Below are 25,851 nucleotides of genomic sequence, written 5' to 3' on the forward strand. Positions count from 1 at the left end.
TTAAAGAGTTAAAAAGTGCGCAATTGGTCTCGGAAAAGAAGTCCTTAGTCGCGAGTCCTCCGTGCGCACGAAGAAGAGGAAGAAGAGTGTACAAAACGTAATGTTTATAATTGAATTAGTGTTAGCATTTGTGTTGTTCAAGTTGTGATCATGCGAGCGATGGCTGGGAGTCGTTTGCTTTGTTGACAGAAGAAGATAATCCTCGCCTCTCTTGCGACGTGGGGCGTCGAAAGCTGACCTACGGCGGTTAGGTTTGTGAGCACGGAAGGACGCTCGGCGTCCAACCGGGGCCACTACGAACCAGAGACAGCTAACGCCAATGGCGGGCTGGGAAATTTAGGTGCTGACGTGACCGTGCGGACTCCAAAGGCGAGCCCAATCGGGGCCGTGTAAACTACCCGAGCTGGGCGAGGATTAGGGGTTGATAAGAAAAGAGAGACGTTCCCAAATCCATATAAAGGGGCGGCAGATGACGATTGCAGTTAGTTAGGTCTTTGATTAATTTCCGAGCCACCTAGCACGGTCACACGAATCGAAGACGAATAAAAGAAATATTGAAGATCGGTTGGAAATGGCGATCTTTCGTGCGCATACAAAGAGGAAGAAGAGGAAAATGAAGAAGAGGCTCACTCACCTTGCATGGGGCGCGTGGCGGCGCTGCGCGACATCGTTGCGGCGGGCCACGGTGATTGGACGGACGTCCGGCGCCAACGGGAATGCCGGGCGGCTCAGGATGCACCTACCCTGGCGCAGGGGGGGCATCAGGGGACCCGGGGGCCCGGGGCCCTGGGCAGGACTCGGATTTCGACTCGGAATCGGGATCTGGGGGGTCCCGCGGGGCCCGGGTCCATGTGGCGTGGGGGACCGTCACCGCCACCTCCTCTCCGGAGCGCCCCGACTCCCGACGACGGCCGCCGCCCGGGATCGGGACCGGGACCCAGCCCACCACCTCACTGCGGGCAAGGTCTCCCTGCAATGCAAAGAGGCGGCGATATTAGTACCTCGACTGGACCTCTGCATTCGCGGAAACGGGCAATAAGGTGATATGAAAGACGCTGAGAAATTTAATCGACGTCGATCTTTCACGGATTACATTTTTCTGGTTGTCGGTCCTTTTTAAATGGAAGAATAAAAATTCCATTTTTAAATCCATGATTATGGCTTTTGAACGCGTCACCATCATAAGTGTACATTTTTTTATTTAACCATTTCAATAATTATAATTATTTTCAACATTTTCTATTTGTGCAAAATTGTGAAATACGCTGCAAAGGAGGCAACGGTTGGGATAAAAGAATTATTTTTTACAAAAGGGAGGACCCCATTCTCCATGAATTTCCCTACACCCTAGAAATTTAGTGCTCGCTTTCCTACTTTTATTTTGTTCGCATTGTAGGCGAATGGCTACTACACCACAATATCGGACACCTTGGATTTGCCTAAAAATTCAGCGTTTCGTGCGCCTCATTACAATAAGAATTTACACATTAATGTATTCATAAGGACAATACCCGGCAGGACCGAGTTAATAACGAGAAGAAAAGTAGGAAACGGTGCCGCATTCTCAATGAATTTTCCCCCTGGCATACAAATTTATTAATAAATTCCAGACATCTTATCCTAAATTTTCTCGCCGTTGTAGACGTGTGACTATTTTTTTTCTGGTTTTCAGTGATGGTTCTTTGCAGCACCTATTTTGGCCTGCAGTATCCGTTAGGACACCTTAGCCAACTCAAACTATTAAACTGTTTTGTGTATAATTCCTTTGTTCTGTATTTGAGTTTGTCTTCTTTATGGCTTGTAAGAGCATGAGGAGCTAATAGGTCTCCATGCGATGGTTTCTTTGTGTGGTGACACGGCGTTACTACAACGTCTCCCGCGTGCTTTGTTTCTGTGTAGCTCTTAATATCTTGTTATGTTGTTTTGTTTGTCGCCTTGGGTGTAGTTATTTTAATGCACTGGATTTTGTTGTGTGGTGACGCAGTGTTACTAGAACGTCTCCCTCATGCTTTGTTTCTGTGTAGGTCTTAATATGTTGTTATATTGTTTTATTTGTCGCCTTCTGTGTAGTTATTTTAATGCACTGGTTTTTGTTGTGCGATGACGCGTCGTTACTAGGATGTCTCCCTCGTGCTTTGTTTTTGTGCAGGTCTTAATATGTTGTTATATTGTTTTGTTTTCTGTTTTGTTCGTTGTTGTTGATGGTTTTTTGAAGGCGGTTTATATTTTTTATAAAATCGTTCAATCTGGGTACTGTCTCGCGGTGACAACAAATGAAATCCTGCATGCATGACGAAAAATATTATTTCATACTTAATCGAGGTACTCTTAATTTCTTTTTTGAAGGCGTTTTATATTTTATATAATATCGTTCAATCTGGATACTGTCTCGCGGTGACAACAATTGAAATCCAGCATGCGTTGCGAAAAATATTATTTCATACTTTGTCGAGGTGCTTTTCTTTTCTTTTGTGAAGGCGGTTTATATTTTTTATGAAATCGTTCAATCTGGGTACTCTGTCTCGTGGTTGAGCGATAATCGCCACGAGGCCACGGCGGACAGCTCAGATTTGCGTCCGAGTGCGGCGTTTCGTGCGTCTCTCCGGAATGGCGTGTCCCGGCCGATAAGCAGGAACCTGCTTTGCCCCATCGCCCCCGGAGGTCACGGAACGCACCCTCAGGGTCACGACCGCGCCCTCCGCGGCGATCGATGCCCCCAAAGTAAGCCCGAGGTGTTCGTCAATCGAATCGGACGAGCGGCATACATTCGCCTTCCCAAGAGCCCTAAAGGTGAGGGGGCATTCACCCAGGCAGTCATGAATTTTAAGGTTAAGTGAAACAAGCAGAGGAACTTGATCGACATCGATAAAGAAGATTTTTCTAAATGCCTACGTTGCCGACGTTCGTTTTTATATCGACAGCTGTGTCAGATTATATTGGATATTGTACCAAATGGCATACTCCACCTGTTGTTTTCGTACAATAAATATCAGGAAATCGAAGTAAATGTCCAGAAATCCTCTGAATTCATGCGTTCTGGGGCCCTAATTGACTGTAGAGGGACCCCCTGCGCCATCTGTGATTTCCAGGCCAATTCAATTTTCACTCCGAGACCCCGTATTCCCATCGTTTTGGCACAGAAGCGCATACAACACTTGTTTGCCTTTATCCCGTTGAAATGCGAGTGTATCGATTGCCAGAGTGCTCTAAATTGTCGTAAAATTGTCCTGACCCTTTCGTTTCTCATATCAGAGCCTTCGATAATTGTATATTGATCGAAATATGAGAGCTCGACGCCATTTTGGTTTTGGTCTGGGCTAAGTTAACAAATTTTTGTCCAAAAATCCAAATGTTGAATGTGTCAGGACAATTCTTAGATGATCAGGAGTGACGTGTCAAAGTTTCGGACAGTTTGGTCTAATACCCTTAAAAAAAAGCGTTGTATTCGAATCGACTGATTTGAAGGGGGTTTCACTTCACCTTAACGTCCCTTTCCAAGTTCCTTTGCCCCAAATCGGGCTGCATTGTAAAATGCAGCCCATTTTTGCTCTCAACCTATCCTCGGAGATCCTTCCAAAACTCCGCTCTTTCAAAACTTTCTCCAAGGTCTCCTTATCCTAAGATTTTCATCGCCAAGGCAGAATTTGTCCATCCTACAAAAAAAGAACTTTTCTCGGCACCGACGCGACTAGCCATTAGTTTCAACGAGAACTCTTTCACTCGGGTCGTAATATACAAACATTGTCGCATATACGCAAATAAACATTTATTATTGATGGAAATGGGAGAATGAATTATCCAATAGTAAAGTTGATTTGATTTCATTAACTTAATTTCACGAGGAAGGACCATCTGTACAGTACGAACTTCTCCAGGAGACCAGCAACGCAAGTTAGGGTCACAGACTCCACAAGTCGTCATCGGCTATTGTTGGATTTCGAGTAGGTAAAAGTCGTGTAGGATAACTAAACCTACTTTATTACAAATCCGTTACACTTTAGACTTAGGCTATTGTGAGTTCGCTGCGATCTTCTCCGTTTCCAGTCCAGTCTTATTCTTATCTTTTCTTTTAGTTAAAAGTTACCATGGTTAGTTTAAAAGGTGGGGAAAACTAGTGGACCAATGGGAACTGAGTAGATAGGGTGGACTTCGGAAAGGAAGAGGAAAATAACTAACATAAATCATGGGGGCGAAGGATAAGCTCTAGAAATCATCTGCAGATGGCTGAGTCGTTCAGTAAATAGTTTTGAAAGTTTCGGGCCCTAGTTATCGATGGGTGACTAAAGCGTTTACTTTTAAATCTAATCGCTATCCAACACTATATATTAGGTTGTCCCATAAGTTTCTTCCCTTTTTTTTCATAGGACATGAATACACGATGCGGAAGGAACTTATGGGACAACCTAATACAAAAGAACCCTTGGTTCTTTCGCTATCTAAATCCTATGTTTATGTTTATGTGACACCGATATTCTCTGCGTCGATTTGTTTCTGAACCCAGTGTGTGGCCTCACTTACATGCTAGTGTATACTATCGGGGAATAGGAAATAACAAATTCCATTAACTCTTTCGTTACCTTGGACGAGATATCTCGCGACCCAATACTGGCCGATTAACGCTTTTGACGAGATATCTCGCGATCCGATAGTAGCGGATTAACGCCTTTGACGATAATCTAGCTTTCTAGCACCAACATTTTGACATTCTAGATGAATATATTTTATAACTAATTCTATTCGTATAGCTAAAAGGAAGATATAAATACAGCTACTACCGGATCGCGAGATATCTCGTCAAAAGCGTTAATCGGCCAGTATTGGGTCGCGAGATATCTCGTCAAAAGCGTTGATTGGCTTGTATCGGGTCGCGAGATATCTCGTCAAAAGCGTTAATCGGCCAGTATTGGGTCGCGAGATATCTCGTCCAAGGTAACGAAAGGGTTAAATAATCCAATAATTATTACCCGAAAATACTTGCGGGAGTTTCCGTTAAAGTTAGCGCGAGATCCGTCGCACTCTAGTGCACGGAACACCCCGGTCTCCTCTGCTGGCACCCATCACCTCTCCAGGTCATGCGGGGACATACGCACCGAGGCTAATTAGACGTTTGAAGGCCGCCTTCGTGCACTCGCGGCAATTCCTACATACATAAGCCGGCTCTCGGCCGATGGTCAATCGACTCGCAGACCCACCGGCTCTACAGCTTCTTTAGCTATTCAAGAAACCTCCGCTCGACCGCGAAACTTTCTGCATGCCTGACGTGTACCTGCGGCTCTAAACCGCGTCCCGATCGGCCGTTACATAATCACTCCAAATACGCTTTCTGAATTAGGTATGAGCGCACTCTGAACTTTCTTCCCTCCCATTGCTGCCAATTGAAAAGATACACGTCATCGGGCGCCGTTCATCGTCGGAAGAAACCGATTCGTTAGGTGGCCGAAATGTACATCGCTTTGCCTTTCAATCGTTTGCTTTTTGACGTATTCCGATGTATTGACAATGTTAACCCCTTGCCTTACGATTTAAATCCCAATTGCGCGGGCCATAAACAACAAAAATGTCGGTCATATATCGAGCCATTTCACCGTTTCGCTGAACGTTCAAAGTTTCACACGTCTCTTATACGTTTTGTTCACGTTTGGTCCGATTGCATTACCACGTCTCTCATAGGTTTTGTTCACGTTTGGCCCAATTGACGTATCACGTCTTTCACACGTTTTGTTCACGTTTGGCCCGATTGACATACCACGTCTCTCACACGTTTTGTTCACGTTTGGCCCGACTAAAATACCACATCTCTCACACGTCTTGTTCACGTTTGGTCCGATTGACATACCACGTCCCTCACACGTTTTGTTCACATTTGACCCAATTGACAGACCACGTCTCACACACGTATTGTTCACGTTTGGCCCGATGGATGGATGGATAGAACTTTTCTCCCAACTCGATTTACCGAATAGTTTGAAACTTTACAACGTGAATAGGGAGCCTATAAGGAAGGTCCTGAAACTCATGAAATTTCAATTCTTTTCAAATTTGTTTATAGGTATTTTAAAAATAGTTTATAAAACATGAAATTTCCCGAGTTTCAGGACCTACCTTAGGGTCTCCATATTCACGTTTTAAAGTATGAAACGACTTGAGACATCCAGTTCGTAGAAAAGTTTTATGAACGATTGAGCTTTCGGATGCCCCTTTCACATCCCCTTAAATATAAATCAGGCCCATCTTTTTGCAACACCCTGCATACAGAAAATAGAAACGCCACGTCGGGCCTAGCAGCTATTAAAAAATCACATCATTGTGTCAGGAAAGGGTAATTTATTAAGCGACCAAAATGAACTGCGTCACTTTGGGATACAAATGTATACTGTATCGAGTCGGTAATAATAAAATAAAGGAAAAAGTTATGAATTCTTTCAACAATGAGTAAATTATCCGCAGGAATGGTGAGTGAGTCAACCACGACAAGTTCTTCGAATCCACGAACGGTTGATATTTAAGCGAGGAAATAATGAAAATAAGGAAAAATCAGCTGCCGAACGTGTTGGCATGTAAAATCCGGGAAAATACTTGTGCACGATCGTAAGCTCTGCTAATATTAGGACAGGATTTCTGAATTTAACCCACATCGTAAAAATACACTTCGGACTTTTCCCAAATTCCAGTTTCGCAAAATCCATTCTAAGAACAAAAAGGAGCGTGCAGCACTTACGTACTGTTGATAAGTAAGTCTCCTTAATGTCGGAATATGGAAAGGTTATTATTATCTCGATAAAGCACAATACCTTAACGGAGAAATTATGAACAGAAAAATTGTTTCATTCGGTTACGTCCACTTCTTAGTGACAATATAAAAATAAATTGATGTAATCATCGATAAGAAAGCTTCATGACCCATTATGGATAGAATACGCACAAAATAAATCTAGTCTATATTGATCTCAAGGTTTTATTGCTGGAAACGAGTAATTGTTTATAAATGAAATATTGAGACAAATTGTCAATCAGGTCAAACCCAACTGTCCCTACGAACAGTGAACAGGAACGGCAATTGGTCGAGGATCATAGAAGGGAACAGTTGGATCCATTTTCTATGTGTCTTCTTGAGGTTTACATGCATAATTTTTAACAATTAATAATTTGTGAATCTACGAAAATATAGACTTGTTAATAGTAAATTCGTCTCGGTAATTATATATAAAAACAAGAAACGTTCAACTTGGAAGGAAACTGTCCTCTCGAGTAATGCTAAAAAACGGGAAAGAGAGTCATCGACGAGACCAGGCACGAACGAGCTCGTAATCTGAGAGCGTCGAGTTATCTCGGCGCTAATCGTGTTATCACCAAAGAGTGCGTCGAGTGATCGCACCTTCGACTCCCAACATGCGACCCTTCCTTCTCTTGGGCAGTTTCGCAGTTTCCTTTTAAACCCGATACCTTCGCTTCCATTCCTTAGGAAAGGAGTCTTTCCATAAATATTATTAAAAATGTTATAGGAGTGAAGGAAATATTCCCAAAGGCAAAATGATCGGAGGTCATTCCAGGGATCACAGGCGAGAAGACGTGAGCATTGTTTAGAAGACGTGAACATTGCCTAAACAATTGATACGACTAGACCAAGACTGTCCCTAGGAACGGTGGACAAAAAGGACCCTTAGTCTTGGACCACAGAATCGCGCGTGAAGGAAATAATTCGAATATTAATTTTGGATCGACGTACAGAACCGTACCCAATCTGACAATCGATAGTCCCAAAATATATGCTTCATTTTTGAGGTTTTGACTAAGTTTTTCGTGATTTTCGCCACTGTGCGAGGTCGTTAGGAAGACAGGTGAAACCGGCAGGGCTGGCCCGCGACCCTTTTAAGATGAACTGAAACATGTCGATCAAGTTCCTCGACGTGTTTCACTTCATCTTAAGGGGTTATACCACTTTGAAATTTTTAAAAAATCAAAAAAATGTTTACGCGCTTATACTTTAAACGCGTTTTTCTTTAGACTGCATTTTAAAAATCGACGGGCACTCCAGATCCGCCAATTTTCAATCAATCGTCTTGAGTCTTTTTTATTTTATTCGTGATAAGTTTATCTACCGAAATACGTATGGTTTTTTCAATGTACTGATATTCGCGTTTTTTATGCAACATTAATTAACGAAATTTAGGGCAAAATACGTATCTTTCCTTTCAAATCGATGCCATTTTGTGAAAAATGCATATTTTTGAAAAAGGCTACGTATTTCGCTAGCTTTCTGACTACAGAAACTAATTCTTTTTCGTTCATTGATCTAGCTTAAACCTGGACTGAGTTATTGTGCCCGCCGCACGATCATCAATTTTCGCAGCGCTCCGGTAAATCGCCTTTCAAGCCGTCATTTTTGTAAATAAAAAAAATACAAAAAAACATTTTGTTGTTTAATAGTAGTATAATACCTTCCTGTACTTAAATTTGGATAAAAACGTTTTAATTCTTAAAAAAAAATTCTTGAAAAACCGTAATTTTTGGGTGGGTCAAAGTGGTGTAACCCCTTAAGACCCCTTTCCTTTACCCCAAACAAAGCAATGTTTTGCCAAAAAGATATTTAAAAATTTGATTTCTGCATCTGTTGTTTAACGCTTTGTCATCCTATCGTATGTTATTTCTATGAGGAAACAAAGTGAAATCCTAAACGAAAGTTTAATACTTTCAATTCTACACATGAAAAACAGAACGGTATCCGAAATATGTGCACCTTCCTCTAAGTTCGTGTTGGTTTTCCCCTAGTTTCAACAAAAAAAAAAAAGAACCGCCTTAATTTGTGTTAATCCAAGAGTAACAAAATGATCGGTCTCGTCCAATGTACAAATGACGCGTGAAAATTCGATAAAAAGGAAATAATTGTCGACCGCGGAGCGGTATCACTCAGTCTTGCCCTAGTTTCCGCCGCCGAGATCGATCATTTTCAATGATTAATATTTTTCCTACCGCCAAGGTGGCACGACTCGTCAGCGAACTTCCCGTTTATCGATCCGGCCCCCTAAAAACCGAATCATTTATTTACGAATCAACCGGTAGCTCATTAGGGTAGTGCGGACAAGCATGGGGATGTCAAGTCTAGAAGTTGAAGCACCCATCGGCCATTTACGGAAACAACAAACGTTATTACCCACGGTATTGGAATTTCGATGATCCCAGTCCTACCAATGAATGTTTCGGTTCCTCGTTCTCCAATGTGCCAAAGAGTTGTCCTGACACGTTCAAAATTTGGATTTTTCAAAAAAAATTGTATCACTTAGGCCAGACCAGAAACAAAATGGCGTCGAGCTTTCACTTCTATGTTATTACAAAGACTCCTACCCCTACGTTATTTACTACGGCATGAAAATAACCAATGTAACCACCTAGGGTGTAAACGTACATAGGAATTTTTTACTGTGTACCCAAAACAATCAGTACCGAATGCGTAAAAACATTTCCTGAATTAAGAATATGTTCTTACAAAGACAATGTACTTTTACGTTATTTATCCTGGCATGAAAATAACCAATGTAACCACCTAGGGTGTAAACGTACATAGGAATTTTTTTCAGTGTACCCAAATTAATCAATACCGAACGCGTTAAAACATTTCCTGAATTAAGAATAATTAATAACAATTTTATTTAACTTACAAAGGTCACTTCTAACGCGCCTGACGGCCAGGCACTGATTTTTTGTTACATGTATTTCTCCTTTCCATTACACTTTACGTTTACATACCAAATGTACACCTACGATACATTTTTTGTGTCAAATTATATGCTGAATATCTTATTACAAAGACAATGTGTTTCTACGTTATTTACTGTGGCATCAAAATAACCAATGTAACCACCTAGGGTGTAAATGTATATGGGAATTTTTCAGTGTACCCAAAACAATGAGTACCGAACGCGTAAAAACATTTCCTGAAATAAGAATAATTAATAACAATTTTATTTAACCTCCAAGGGTCACTTCTAACGCGCCTGACGGCCAGGCACTGATTTTTTGCTAAATGTATTTCTCCTTTCGGCCAGAGGAAGGGAAGAGGTATTCGCAAAAGTGATACCGAGGTTACGTGCAGCGGAGGGCGTGACTTGTTTGCAATAGGTATTGCCACATTACGTTTTTACCTTCCCTGAAAAAGCATCGGGTGACGAGGAGCGTCGGCGATGTTGTTACTAAAAATTAAAAGTCGCCCACCCTTGTTTGCAGAAATAGAATACGCCGGCGATAACATCTCGCAGTCAAACAGACCCATTTCTAGGACGAGCCGAGTCACTTTTAAATGTTTCCACGTAGAGACGCTTCGAGTTTTGTGCAACCGCGAAGAGCTATTTCTTAATGGTTAATTAGTTGTCGGGTAAGATAATAATTATGTTGCCAAGTTATTACGCAGTGGCTTTTACATTAGTCATTGAGTGCGTGGTAACCTGATAAAGAAGGTGATCTTATCCGACATGGATACCGAAGCTCATTATTCACAGTTTCGTTCATTTCCCTTTCGCGTCAGTTCTTATCGGAGGGAAATTGTGTAACTCCGAAGTGTACGTTCTTGTAACTAAATAACCATACATTAAGGTTATTTCATATTTTCTTCTATATCATTAAACGTTCGACTGAATACGACGGATACATTGATAATATACAAATAAAGACTATTCGATTAAAACAAAACCGACGTTAGGTTTAAGGTGAAGTGAAACACGTCGAGGAACTTGATCGACGTCGATAAAGAAGATTTTTCTACATGCCTACGTTGCCGACGTTCGTTTTTATATTGACAGTTATATCGAATTATATTGGGTATTGTATCAAATGGCGTACTCCACCTGTCGTTTTCGTACAATAAATATCAAAAAATCGAAGTAAAACTCCAGAAATCCTCTGGATTCATGCTTTTTGAAGCCATAACTAACTGCAGAGGGACACCTTGCGCCATCTGTGATTTCCAGGTCAATTAAATTTTCACTCCGACACCTCGTATTCCCATCGTTTTGGCATAGAACCGCATACAACACTTTTTTTGCCTTTATCCCGTTCAAATGCGAGTTTACCGATTACCAGAGTGTTCTAAATTGTCGTAAAATTGTCCTGACCCTTTCGTTTCTCGTATCAGAGCCTTCGATAATTGTATATTGATCGAAATATCAGAGCTCGACGCCATTTTGGTTCTGGTCTGGACTGAGTTAAAAAATTTTTTTGAAAAATCCAAATTTTGAATGTGTCAGGACAATTCTTAGATGATCAGGAGTGATGTGTCAACGTTTCGGACAGTTTGGTCTAATACCCTTAAAAAAAAAGTGTTGTATTCGAATTGACTGATTTGAATACAACACTTTTTTCACCTTAAGCACGAAAACGACAGAAGGAGTATGCCATTTAGTACTATATTCAATATAACTCAACACAGCTGTAATATAAAAACAAACTCCGGCAACGTATGTATTGATAAAAACCTTTTTTACCGACATAGATGAAGTTCGATGTGTTCTACTTCATCTTAAAATAAATTTTCTGAAGAACATTAATTTCCAAATGTAAGAAAAATAATGACGACTCTTGGGGAAAAGTCACCATTGACTCATCTCAAAATATAATACCTTCCCAGCATAAAATAGAATTTCGAACGATCGAGCAATTAATGGAATTAGGGCGTTCCGACTTATCGGCAGAATTACAGGAAAGTGTACTCTATCTGACATCGATCTCAGTTAGGAGTATCCACCTTATTTACGGGCGTTATCGGAAAAATGTCCACGAACCGATCTCTAATCTCAAGATGAACTCGATTACTAAAAAAACACGTAGTTACGCGACGTAATTAAAGATGGAACCGGCCAGTTCTTATTCTTATCTTGATATTCAAATCTTCTCCGGCCAACTATTTCGGTAAACCGATAATTTTTCGCCATTTTGTTTTGCGTAAATCCGTGTTTGCGAGCGCACCGAAGAAAATTCCCTGTGACATTTAATATTGGTAATGGGTTGATGTAATGTTAACCCAATATTATCTATTGGTACATTGACGGACATGAATGCCTTCTCTAGATATAGCGCCGTCGGTGTATGATGAGAAGACATTTATGTCCGCCACTGTATAACATTAAGGTGAAGTGACACCCCCTTCAAATCAGTCGATTCGAATAAGACACTTTATTTTAAGGGTATAAGACCGAACCGTCTGAAACTTTGACACATGACTCGTGGGCACCTAGGAATCATCCCGACATATTCAAAATTAGGATTTTTGACAAAAATTGCTTAAGGTGAAGTAAAACACGTCGAGGAACTTGATCGACGTCGATAAAGAAGATTTTTCTTAATACTTACGTTGCCGACGTTCGTTTTTATATTGACAGTTGTGTCGAATTATATTGGGTATTGCATTAAGTGGCGTACTCCACCTGTCGTTTTCGTACAATAATTATAAAGAAATCCTCTGGATTCATGCTTTCTGGGGCCCTAATTGACTGCAGAGGGACCCCCTGCGCCATCTGTAATTTCCAGGTTAATTAAATTTACACTCCGAGACCTCGTATTCCCATCGTTTTAGCAAAGAAGCGCATACAACACTTTTTTTGCCTTTATCCCGTTCAAATGCGAGTTTATCGATTACCAGAGTGTTCTAAATTGTCGTAAAATTGTCCTGACCTTTTCGTTTCTCATATCAGAGCCTTTTATAATTGTATATTGATCGAAATATGAGAGCTCGACGCCATTTTGGTTCTGGACTGTGCTAAGTGAAAGAAATTTTTAAAAAAATCCAAATTTTCAATGTGTCAGAACAATTCTTTGACGAACACGAGTCATGGGTCAAAGTTTCGAACAGTTTGGTCCAACACCCTTAAAAAAAAAAATTTTGTATTCGAATCGACTGATTTGAAAGGGATTTCACTTCACCTTAACTTAGCCTAGACCAGGTCCAAAATAGCGTTGAGCTCTCGTATTTCGATCAGCCCCCAGTTATTGAATTTCATTGTTTTTGATCCGGTTGTAATAATTAAACTGAGATTTTCTCAGAAGGAAACTGCGACTATTGAACGTGCTAGTCGGTACTTTTCAATAGACTGTACACCTGGCTCTTCTTCCTGGAGTAATCACAGGATTGCAGAATTGCAGTCCCTAGGTATATTTACACGTGATTGCTGTTTACAGTTATCACAATTATAGTACTAGCGACGTTTCCTTTCCCCGCATGTAACTTCCAGGCGATTTACTCTTAAAGAGACTCAAAGCTGACTTTGTACCTGGCGAGATTATCGGCACTATTGTCTCGCCTTATTATTCGATATTAGTCAGCACAAATCTCCGCAACATCAGATCGAATACAATACTTTGATCTGACTAAGAAAATTGCCTTCCAGTGAAGGAGATTCAATAAAGAGAATTTCTTACGCATGTTTACTATTTTAGGATTAAAAAACAAAATGGCATGCTATGTATTAATCCTACCATATAGATCGTGCCAAGAGCCAAACACGGAAAAAAAAGAATGGGGAGGAAAACCACAATTGTGGTCATCGTAACCTTATTGCAAGGCAACAAACGGGACCACCTTGGGAGAAGGTTGCATAAGGCAGCGTAACATAGTAAAAAGAACACAGGAAGGGTTACTTCACCATCTAGTCAATGTTTTTTCTTATGAAAATGAAAGACGATTTTTGTATAGCGAATAAATATTTTATTGAATTATATATCGTCCATTCCGGTCCAATACCTTTTGCTATCTTTCTGGCAGTAGCATGATTCCACGCTCATAAAATGTTTGGTTTTTGCTGTCAAAAAACTGATCCAGGTGATTTTTGACCTCCTCATTTGAAGTAAAGGTTTTACCGTCTAACAATTGTGTTTTCATCAGTTTTAAGTGACCCTCCAGAACGTGGGGCATCTTCGATATCAAAATTGCCGGATCGAAATTTTGCAAACCAGTTTTGACCCTGGCATTCTGTCAATACATCTTCTCCATACACGTCAGATAATTTTTTTCTTGCTTGAACAGCATTTTTACCTTTTCTAGAGTAAAAAAGTAAAATATGCCGAAAACGCCGCTTTTCACTTTCCATATTTGAAAGGGTACCAACCAAAAACTACTGCGTAGAATCAATCAAACTTTCCACAAGTAAGCCTTGCTAGATCAGCTGTCAACATATATAATGATTATGTGGCTTAAGTGTGAAGTTGGCTGTGAAAAAAAAAATGAAGTCCTCTGTTGGGAAACAACAAAATTACTTTCTGAACAACCCAATACAAAGAGCGAGTTGTTCCATCGGGCATATAGTTGGGAATATCAATTAAAAAATTAACCGTCGACATAAAAAATTCAACTATTATGATTACGAACGGTATACTTATGTTTCTGTCAGGGTTCTCATACATTTCTACCTCAAGGAGTAAAATATCGTTTGATGCTCAAAAATGTGGTTTCTCGACGAACACTTCTCTCATTGTCATTGTATCGTAAACGTAAGGGATGGGAACGGGTCTTATACACACCCGAGCAATCTGCATCGCCTGCGAGAAGTTTTGCCACCTGGCGGCGCTGTCGAAACTAATGGGGCCAAACCAACGTTTCCGCAATCACATAGGCAAGTTTAGAATAACCTTCCAACGTGCATAACCTTCCTATAACATGTGGTTACAGTTCTCGGATAAACCTTGCATTTTCCTGTGCGTATTGTAACCTCTTCATGTATTTAATATTCCCATTCCAAATGGTGATCACTCCTGCACCTTTTAGGATATATGTACAGTAGGCACCCCCACATCGGAAATATGAAATGAAACCTATTGGAGAATTTAGTGCTTTTTTTAGTGGTATTTTAGTGCTACAACCTCGATTTTAGTGCTCCACCCCTTATACCAAAAATCGGTGGTGGTGCTGAGTAAACGTTCTCTCAGCACCCCCACAGCACATACTAAGTTAAGGGAAAGATTCACGGAAAAAACGAGTACGCAGCCTTTTGGTGCTATTTAAGTACTTTAGGAATACCCAAGCGACAGATCCGAAACATCACCCCCTTCACCCTAAAACTACCCTCGATCGTATAGGCTCCAAGATAGAAAAGATAGAAATAATAACACATTTTGCACGTTCTTCTCTCGCATTATTTTGGTGTTATTTAAGTGCTTTAAGGATATCGTGGGTATCCACAGAGCATATAAATAGCACCAAAATAATGCGAAAAGAGAACATGCAAAATGTTACTATTTCTACCTCTTCTCTCTTGGCGCTTATACGATAGGGGGTAGTTTTGGAGTGAAAGGGGTGGTGTTTCGGATCTGGCTCTTGGGTATCTCTAGAGCACTAAAATAGCACCAAAATAATTCGAGAAGAGAACATGCAAAATGTTATTATTTCTACCTCCTCTCTTGGCGCTTATACGATCGGGGGTAGTTTTGGGGTGAAAGGAGTGATGTTTCGGATCTAGCTCTTGTGTATTTCTGGAGCACTAAAATAACACCAAAATGCTGCATACTCGTTTTTTCCGTGAATCTTTCCCTTAACGTAGTATGTACTGTAGGGGTGCTGAGTGAGCGTTCACTCAGCACCACCACTGATTTTCGGTATAAGGGGTGGAGTATTAAAATCGAGGTTGTAGCACTAAGAAAGCACTAAATTCTCCAATAAGTTTCATTCCATATTTCCGATGTGGGGTGCCTACTGTACAATGGCGGACATGAATGCCTCCCCTGCAGATACGGCATCGCCTGTGCAGGATGAGAGGGCATCGATGTCTCTCAGTGTACAATGGCGGACATGAATGCCTCCCCTGCAGATACGGCATCGCCTGTGCAGGATGGGAAGGCATTGATGTCTCCCAGTATACACACATCCTTTTAGGCACAGCGTCATAGACACGGTAGCTACTCGCAAGATTACCTTTCCCATTCCACGTGGTAAATTACAGAATTTGTGTGGTTTTACTTCCCACAGTATTTTGACCATGTCCCTATAGTAATTATAACCAAATAATTTTTTCCCGAGTACCAAACGGAGAAGCGTCGGTCTTCTCCGTCGTTAGAAAATGGCGACCAACCTCGGCAATCAAGGCGGACGACCAGCCAGGAAGAGGCGCCAACGAGCGTCGTTACTTTGTCAGCGTCTGACGATCCGGATTGTTTTACGATGGATGACGGTGCGCGATCCGATTGTTTGCACGTACCAGCCGCGATTAAGTCCCGGTCCGTGGTTTTAACGTTATCATTTCTCAAACAGAGGCGCGATGACGTCTGCATCGTGTGGCTGCATTCGACCCAATGTATGTCCTTCTCTCGTTTGTCAAGACTTGTCTCGTTAAGGTGAAGTGAAACCCCCTTCAAATCAGTCGATTCGAATACAACACTTTTTTTTAAGGATATTGGGCCAAACTGTCCGAGATTTTGAAATATGACTCGTGATCATCTAAGAATTGTCCTGACACATTCAATATTTGGATTTTTTGAACAAATTGTTTAACTTAGCCCAGACCAGAACCAAAATAGCGTGAGCTCTCATATTTCGATCAATCTACAATTATAGAAGGCTCTGATATGAGAAACGAAATGATCAAGATAATATTACGACAATTTAGAACACTCTGGTAATCGATAAACTCGCATTCGAACGAGATAAAGGCAAAAAAAGTGTTTTATGCGCTTCTATGCTAAAACGATGGGGATACGAGGTCTCGGAGTGAAAATTTAATTGACCTGGAAATCACAGATGGCGCAAGGGGTCCCTCTACAGTCAATTAGGGCCCCAGAAAGCATAAATCCAGAGGATTTCTGGAGTTTTAATTCGATTTCTTTGTAATTAATGTACGAAAACGACAGGTGGAGTATGCCATTTGGTACAATACCCAATATAATTCGACCCAGCTATCAATATAAAAACAAACGTCGGCACCGTAGGTATGTACAGTATAGTATCAGTAGATACGTACCAAAAAGTGTGTTATGCGCTTCTATGCTAAAACGATAAGAATACGAAGTCTCGGAGTGAAAATTTAATTGACCTGGAAATCACAGATGGCGCAAGGTGTCCCTCTGCAGTTAGTTATGGCTTCAGAAAGCATGAATCCAGAGGATTTCTGGAGTTTTACTTCGATTTCTTGATATTTATTGTACGAAAACGGCATGTGGAGTGTGCTATTTGGTACGATATCCAATATAATTCGACCCAGCTGTCGATATAAAAACGAACGTCGTTAACGTAGGCATTTAGAAAAATCTTCTTTATCGACGTCGATCAAGTTCCTCGACGTGTTTCACTTCACCTTAATGGATTTTCACGTTTCTCTACAGGGTGAATCCAGTCACGACCCGTTTCCTCACTTTTTATCCGATTTCGAGAACGGAAAAAATTATTCTCTAACTTCGCCATACGCGCATGTTCCGAGGAAACGAATGGAGACCAATCGTTTGAGAAAGTTGGGTATTTTTACAGAAATTAGAATCTAACGATCGAAACATATTTCGAGTAACAGAGGCCGCAGCGCCATCTTGGATTATTAACCCCTTGACATAGAAATAAACGGGAATTTGATACGTCCAAAAAATACTGTTTAATTTGGCCGGAGGCAGTTCTTGACGTCTCGGAGTCGTCAAAGTCTACAATGGCAGATGAAATGAATGACGTCATTGTATGTCAAGAGGTTAAGGGGATGTGAAAGTGGCGACCCTGAGGTCTGGTTTATGAAACTCTTCTTCGAACTGGGTGTATCGAATCGTTTCAAACTTCACTACGTGAATGTGGAGGCTATAAGGCAGACCCTGACACCCATGAAGTTTAAATTGTTTAAAAATTTGATGATAAGTATTTTTTTAGTTTTTTTGTAAATGAAATTTCATGAGTGTCGGGACTTTCCTTATAGCCTCTGCATTAACATTGTAAAGTTTGAAACAATTTACAAAAAATCTTCTCTACCGACGTCGATCAAGTTCCTCGACGTATTTCGCATCACCTTAAGGCGATATGAAAATGATATAAAAGTCAAAATATCTATGTAACTTTTCTCCGAACTCAGAGAACCGAATTATCTGAAACTTTAACACGTGATTATGAAGGCTCTAAGTAATAACGCGCTGCTCGTGAAATTTCATTTTTAGAAAAAAATGTTGCGTTTATTTCGGACAAGAACCAAAAAAAGGAATTTTTTCTTGAAAAATGAAATTTCACGGGCAGCGCGTTCTTTCTTAGAGCCTCCATATTCCCGTGTTAAAGTTTTAGGTAATTCGGTGCGCTCAATTTGGAAAAAAGTTTTATAAATATTTTTACTTTTCGGTACGTATATATATCACACTTTCATATTAAGTTAATTTCTATGAGGAAGAAGAAAGGAGCGGGTCCGCATTTTTCGGGGAACGTTTACCTGAAACGCGAGATTTGGATATTTCAAAAAAATATTTTAACTTAGCCCAGATCAGAACCAAAATGGCGTCGAGCTCTCATATTTCGATCGATATCCAATTATTGAAGGCTCTACTGTGAGAAACGGAAGGGTCAGGACAATTGTAAGACAATTTAGAACACTTTGGTAATGGGTAATTTCTATGAGGAAGAAGAAAGGAGTGGGTTCGTATTTTTCGGGGAATGTTTACCTGAAACGCGAGATTTGGATATTTCAAAAAAATATTTTAACTTAGCCCAGATCAGAACCAAAATGGCGTCGAGCTCTCATATTTCGATCGATATCCAATTATGGAAGGCTCTAATATGAGGAACGGAAGGGTCAGAGATTTGGATTTTCCAAAAAAATGTTTTAACTTAGCCCAGATCAGAACCAAAATGACGTCGAGCTCTCATATTTCGATCGATATCCAATTATTGAAGGCTCTAATGTGAGAAACGGAAGGGTCAGGACAATTGTACGACAATTTAGAACACTTTGGTAATGGATCATTTCTATGAGGAAGAAGAAAGGAGCGGGCCCGCATTTTTCGGGGAACGTTTACCTGAAACGCGAGAAGATTTTGATTTTCCAAAAAAAAATTTTTAACAGCCCAGATCAAAACCAAAATGGCGTCGAGATCTCATATTTCGATCTATATCAAATTATGGAAGGTTCTAATGTGAGAAACGGAAGAGTCAGGACAATTGTACGACAATTTAGAACACTTTGGTAATGGGTAATCTTCTATAAGGAAGAAGAAAGGAACGGGCCCGCGTTTTTCGGGGAACGTTTACCTGAAACGCGAGATTTGGATATTTCAAAAAAATATTTTAACTTAGCCCAGATCAGAAGCAAAATGGCGTCGAGCTCTCATATTTCGATCAACATCCAATTATTGAAATCTCTAATGTGAGAAACGGAAGGGTCAGGACAATTGCACGACAGTTTAAAACACTTTGCTAATGGGTAATTTCTATCAGGAAGAAAGGAGCGGGTCCGCATTTTTCGGGGAACGTTTACCTGAAACGCGAGATTTGGATTTTTCAAACAATTTTTTTAACTTAGCCCAGATCAGAAGCAAAATAGCGTCGAGCTCTCATATTTCGATCAACATCCAATTATTGAAATCTCTAATGTGAGAAACGGAAGGGTCAGGACAATTGTACGACAATTTAGAACACTTTGGTAATGGGTAATTTCTATCAGGAAGAAAGGAGCGGGTCCGCATTTTTCGGGGACCGTTTACCTGAAATGCGAGACGACGTCATGCCTCAGCATAGTAGAGCACCTTCATCGGGGGCGGTCGGTCGCGGTTGGTCGGCTAAGACGCGCGGCAGACGCGAGACGTCGGTCCAGCCACTTTATCGCCCATTTCCGCGCGTTTCCCCGCCGGCTCCGTCCACTCCTGTCCACTCCCGTCCACTCTGTACGTCGCGTATTGACATGCGTTTTACGTCCCTCGTCGGTTTTCCTCTAACCGAAATCGGAGGTAACGCGGACCCGAAAATCCGTTACGACTACCCACGGAGGACCGACACCTGTGGAGCGGCGAAACTGGACGCTGTGTTGTCGCGAAACGCGTCCGAGCCCTTAAGAGGATATGAAAGAGTGAGCCTATGTATGTATACATATTTTCCCACCTGACTCTATCATATTCCATTTCTACGGAATTCCAAATTGTTCGAGCTAGGTCCTGAAACTCTTCGTTTTCGATTCCAAGCCTCCAAGAAGTGTAAAACACCGAAAACGTGCCCGGTCCCCGCCATGTTGGTTCCAGTCCATGATAAGTAAATCAATTTTTGATGAAAAATGAAATTTCATGAGATTCAGGACCTATTTTAGCGCCTCCATATTCCCGTGGTAAAATTTGAAGCGAATCGGTACGTTTTAGTTCATGATGAGTGAATTCATTTTCGATGAAAAATGAAATTTTCTGAGTTTCAGGACCTACTTTAGCGCCTCCATATTCCCGTAGTAAAATTTGAAACGAATCGGTACGTTTTAGTTCATGATGAGTGAATTCATTTTTGGTGAAAAATGAAATTTCCTGAATTTCAGGACCTACTTTAGCGCCTCCATATTCCTGTGGTAAAATTTGAAGCGAATCGGTACGTTTTAGTTCACGATAAGTGAATTCATTTTTTATGAAAAATGAAATTTCCTGAGTTTCAGGACCTACTTTAGCGCCTCCATATTCCTGTGGTAAAATTTGAAGCGAATTGGTACGTTTTAGTTCATGATAAGTGAATTCATTTTTGATGAAAAAAGAAATTTCCTGAGTTTCCGGACCTACTTTAGCGCCTCCATATCCCCGTGGTAAAATTTGAAACGAATCGGTACTCCCGTTTCGGAGAATATCTTCCCCAACGATTTGCCTTCTCATACATATACATATAAGTCATACTGAAATTTTACCACGGGAATATGGAGGCGCTATAGCAAGTCCCGAAATTCATGAAATTTCAGTTTTCACCCAAAATTTATTTACTTATCATGGACTAGAATCAACATGGCGGGGACCGAGCACGTTTTCGATGTTTTACGCTTCTTGGAGACTCAGAATCGAAAATGAAGAGTTTCAGGACCTAGCTCGAACAATTTAGAATTCCGTAGAAATGGAATATTATAGAGTCAGGTGGGAAAATGTGGTAAATAGTTTCACCAACGATTGCAAGGGAATGCTAGCTTGTCCTGTGGCTAACAGGTGTTTCTAGAGCAAAAATTTATTTGCAACTAGACGTCACAGATGGCGACGTTGGTCCTTCAAAATATAAACAGTCACGAATTCATGGGTTTTCGACAGTCGTACACTGGGAGACATCAATGCCCTCCCATCCTGCACAGGCGATGCCGTATCTGCAAGGGAGGCATTCATGTCCGTCGTTGTACATCGATCCGTTTATCATTCCTTCACCGAAATGACATATGGAACCCTTCAGTTCGTATAATTCTCAACGTAGACTGTAAAAGACCAACGTAAATATGAACGTCGCTAACGGGGGCTCATGGTCCCACCTGACTATTCAAAACGGCATTTCCCCCAAAAAGGGTACAGATGAATTTGATTTTATTTTTTAGCGCCTTTCATATCCTCTTAACCCGACATTTCGGACTCGAGCGAAATGCTATCGAGAAACACTTCCAGGCAGGGTAAAATGATAATCGTTGGCGGATTGTTCGTTGAATTTATTGTTTATAGACAACGTTTATAGCGCCGAGTGGTCTTCTTACGGCTCGTCGGCCTCCCGGGGGAGAGTTCCACTCTTCCTCGCTCTAAGGGCACCCTGGGGCACTTCTATCTTCTCCCGATCGCTCCGGAGTCAAAGGGAGCGTTATGAAGTCGGAAGCGGGCAGGAAACGCCGAGTAAATGGGAATTCCTAGAGAACCGTCTATTGATAGACCGCACACTGTAACCGGTGATGTCGATTTTGCTTAATGTCCTAGAACGGTTTAATGCCACTTAAATCGCCCCCGTGGTGGCGCTACGCCCCAGGAATTCCGAGGTTTTTACCGCGACACGAGTCGACTCGGAATCGGATACACAAATTCGGTTTAGAAAATAATCTCGGCGGGTCTTCCGCGTCGCGGGTTCACGAGACGACACTCCGCGTCCCGAACCGGCCGAGTCGCGACTGACTGTGAGCGACCGCGACTACCTGGAGCCGCCGACTTCAAAGCGGTGCCGACACGTCCGCGGCTCTTCCCATTGGCCGAGTGGGGGCGCCCCGCGCGACCCACGCCACTGACTTCAAGCTCCACGCTTCTCCTTTAACCCCTTAAGGTGAAGTGAAACCCCCTTCAAACCAGTCAATTCGAATACAACACTTTTTTTAAAGGATATTAGACCAAACTGTCCGAAACCTTGACACGTCACTCCTGATCATCTAAGAATTGTCCTGACACATTGAAAATTTGGATTTTTCAAAAAAAGTTTTTGACTCAGCCTAGGTCAGGACCAAGATGGCGATGAGCTCTCATATTTCGATTAATATACAATTATCGAAGGCTCTGATATGAGAATCGAAAGGGTCAGGACAATTTTACGACAATTTAGAACACCCTGGTAGTCGATAAACTCCCATTTGAACGGGATAAAGGCAAAAAAAGTGTTGTATGCGTTTCTATGCTAAAACTATGGGAATACGAAGTCTCGGAGTGAAAATTTAATTGACCTGGAAATCACAGATGGCGCTCAAAAACCATGAATCCAGGAGATTTCTGGCGTTTTTATGGAAATTTCAGCACATGATAGTGGAGGTCCTAAGGAAGAACGTGGTGCTCCTAAAATTTCATTTTTAATACAAAACTTTTCTACTTGTTCCAGACCAGAACCAAAAATATATATACTTATGGAAAGATGAAACTTAAGGAGCACCACGTTTTTCCTTTGGGGTCTTCATAATCACGTGCTGAAGTTTCGAATGATTAGGTGTACCCAGTTTGGAGAAGAGTTGTATAAATATTTTGACGTTTCATATGTATAGAATGACCCTTTCATATCACCATTTGGAGAAGAGTTGTATAAATATTTCGACGTTTCATATGTATAGAATGACCCTCTCATATCACCTTAACCTGCTAGTTAAACAACAAATCTCGTTTAGTAAATTGGTTATTTCTCGGAGGAGTTGGTTCGTTCCGAATAACAATGGTGGCACTCCTTGGATATTGACACGCGGATTGTTGAGCGGGCACTCGGGAATTGGTCCCTGATGCGATATTAACGACGCCAATGGCATTTCGGAAATGCCACGGCTCGACATTTCTCTCCCGCACATTCGCCGCGACTCGGCGACTTCGTGACACCAAAATGGCGCAGAGAAATCATCCGCCATTTTTAAAAGCACATTAAATCGGTGTCCTAAATCGCGCAGTATTTCCTTCGCAACTTTTTGAGTATGTTAGAATAATCAACTTTCGACCTATTAGAATAATCAAACCTTAACCCTTTTAGTGCCGGAGGTCGATATATCGGCCTTTGCTGCACTGGCGAAAAGAGCCAGAGCCGATGTGCCCATAATTATGAAAGTGGTCTAAGTCAAAATTAAAAAAAAAATTAGTTTATCAGTTATTTCACGCCATATTATTTCAAACAAAATTAATTCAATGTAATTTACTTTAATAATAAACAAAAAATATATGACTTAGACCACTTTCATAATTATGGGCACATATATCGGCCCGCACCTTGTAGCGCTTTACTATTCGCTTTGCGAGAGATCTCTATCTGAAAATAAATTTATAATACGTTATAAATAGTCTAATTTCATTACGAGAGAATTAAAATAACGATACGACAACACCTATAACCTACAACAATTACTTGTCTCGGATGAGATAATCCGTCCGGCGCCTCCCATGTGCCTTGGAGTTATTTTTTATGTTTCTTGTGCAATATTACTTATTTTGTTAAAAAATATATTGGAAATTTTAAGTATATACTTTGCAATAAACGGTCTATATAAATTTATGATAAAAAGATGACTTTTCCTATGTGCAATTACGTTTTGAAACAGAGAATTCAATTTTTCTTTTTTTTTTTTAATCACATACCTTTGCTATTGTTCTGGTCTGGGCTAAGTTAAAAAGTTATTTTTCAAAAATTCAAATTTCGAAAGTGTCAGGATAATTTCTAGATCCTCACGAGTCATGTGTCAAAGTTTCGGACAATTTTATTCAATCCTCTTAGAAAAAAGTCTTATTCGAATCGACTGATTTGAAAGGCGTATCACTCCCCCTTAAGGTGACATGAAAGGGTCATTCTACATATCAAAGCGTCAAAATCATTTTTATGATAATTTTTAACTTCAACACGTGATTATGAAGACCCTAAGAAAGAACACGATGGTCGTGAAATTACATTTTTCGAAAAAAAATTTTTATTTACCCTAGACTAGAACCAAAATCACATTTTCTTGGAAAAGATGAAATTTTACGAGCATCCCGTTCTTCCTTTGGGCTTTCATAATCACGTACTGAAGTTTCAAATGATTTGGTGCACCTAGTTTGGAAGAAAGTTTTATAAATATTTTGTTTTATATATATAGAATGACCCTTTCATATCGCCTTAATATTTCGCAAAAAAATGCCACTAGAAAGCTATTACGTATAGCAGTGATTCTTATCCGGTGCTCCGCAAACCACTGGTAGTTTGCGAACTTGTTACAGGTGAATCACCGCAGAATGTTTTGCATACTTATATACAGCTCACTTGGGCGACTTGGAAAGTAAAAATGAGAAAGAAGGAAACATACGTACAGGAATTAAATTACGAATTACGTATTTTAAATGCGGCTGATATAAATCAAAAGAAGGAAAACCCTTAGGGAAATCAAGTAGGTACAATTGCAACTTCACTTATAAGCACACTGAGAAAAAAACAAATGGTTGACTCAAAGAAATATGCACCGAGGCAACAAAACCCTACGATGAAATACGTGCAAATAAATATCAAAGTGGATAAACAAAATTATTTTATTGAATCAAACGAAGGTGAAATGATACCTGATAATAGATATTTTGTTCGACGGACAATCTGCTTGAAGATGATATGGAAGAGTCATTTATGTATATCATATATATACAATGTATTATATATCTGAAAGGTATATATACGTATGTAAACATGGCGCCCCTAAAGTACGTTCTGAAACTCATGAAATTTCATTTTTTACGAAAAATGTAACTCTTTATCATGAACTAAAATCAACATGGCGTGGTCCGTGCTCGTTTATGATGTTTTACGCTTTTTGGAGGCTTAGAATCGAAAATGAAGAGTTTCAGGACCTAGCTCGAACAATTTAGAACACCGTAAAAATGGATTGTTACAGAGACACATGGGATAATATGGAAAATACTTTCATCAACGATTGCAAGAGAATGTTGGCTTGTCCCGTGGGTAACATGTTTTTAGAAAAAAGATTTAGTTGCAGCTAAACGCCACAGATGGCGACGTTGGTCCTGAAGAGTCGTTAGAATAATGAATTCACGGGATTTCGACAGTTTTACATCGATCTTTTTATCATTAATTCATTAAAATGACATACGGAACGCTTCATTTCGTATAATTTTCAACGTAGAGTGTAAAAGACTTCAACATAAGTATAAATGTCGGTAACGGGTCGCGCCAGTTTAACCGGTTTAAACCATATTTTCTGGTTTTTACGGTCTAAATCGTTGCCTAAAAACCAGTGGTTAAAACCTGGTTGAAACCATATTTAAATGTTTTGTGTGCTGCTATGCCAAAACGATGGTAATACGAAACACGGGTCCCTTAGATATTAGTCCTCTATAACATATTTAAAAATGAGCAAAATTGGAGGGGGACACCTCAGGTACCTTCCTTGTGAGTGGGTTTTACGTAATGTATCTTATTTACTGGAGAAAAGCGAAAAAAAAGCGGAAAAAGCCGCTGGATTTACCCAGAATGGGTGAAACTTTGCCAACCCCGTTGAAGCCACTTGTCATTCG

The 25,851-nt window shown here is 40.6% G+C and overlaps 1 long non-coding RNA gene across 1 annotated transcript; it reads right to left on the reverse strand.

Moving 5' to 3' along the window:
* Positions 1–546: 546 nt before the first annotated feature.
* LOC111674087 lies at positions 547–22,001 on the reverse strand. Its single transcript, XR_002762257.1, has 3 exons — positions 21,612–22,001; positions 19,627–19,969; positions 547–970 (listed from the first exon to the last, which is right to left on the reverse strand). It is a non-coding gene; the product is annotated as an uncharacterized LOC111674087 (long non-coding RNA).
* Between the last annotated feature and the right edge of the window lie 3,850 nt (positions 22,002–25,851).

Source organism: Orussus abietinus, unplaced genomic scaffold (assembly GCF_000612105.2).
Source record: "Orussus abietinus isolate OABI.00-Male unplaced genomic scaffold, Oabi_2.0 scaffold546, whole genome shotgun sequence".
Classification (NCBI taxonomy): domain Eukaryota; kingdom Metazoa; phylum Arthropoda; class Insecta; order Hymenoptera; family Orussidae; genus Orussus; species Orussus abietinus.